This window comes from Octopus bimaculoides, chromosome 16 (genome assembly GCF_001194135.2).
Source record: "Octopus bimaculoides isolate UCB-OBI-ISO-001 chromosome 16, ASM119413v2, whole genome shotgun sequence".
In the NCBI taxonomy this organism is placed as follows: domain Eukaryota; kingdom Metazoa; phylum Mollusca; class Cephalopoda; order Octopoda; family Octopodidae; genus Octopus; species Octopus bimaculoides.
This window is the reverse complement of record NC_068996.1, coordinates 25,544,960-25,545,491: the sequence shown is the minus strand read 5'-3', so window position 1 is coordinate 25,545,491 and position 532 is coordinate 25,544,960.

Genomic DNA, 532 nt, shown 5'->3' with positions numbered 1-532 from the left:
AGCTTTGCGATGTTCTTCTACCCTTATTTTGAGGGGGCGACATGTTTCGCCTTTGTATAACCTACCACAGCTGCATGGGATGGAGTACACGCAGTTTTTGGTCATATTCTCTTCTGTTGGTGGTTTTACCCGAAGGAGATATTTGCGAAGTGTTGTATTGCTCTTGAATACTGCCCTGATGTCATATGGGCTGCATATCTTTTGTATCTTTTCGGAGAGGCCTTTCACATAGGGTAGACAGACTGTAGACAGTTTATTGGTTTCATCTTCTCTTTTCTTCATAATTGGAGTAGATAGTATGTTCTTGGGGTAGTTGTTTCTTAATAGATTGTTACTGAGCTTGATCATTCTTCGTGGTGGGTATCACGATCGCTACTTATATTCTTTACTCAATGTTTTAGGTACTAAGCAATTCCTCTCTTTACACTGTATGGATGGTGTGAATTGAAGTTAAGGTATCATCCAGTGAAGGTTGGCTTGCGATATACGGATGTCCTGAATCCATACTCGGTGCGTGTTATTAATACGTCCA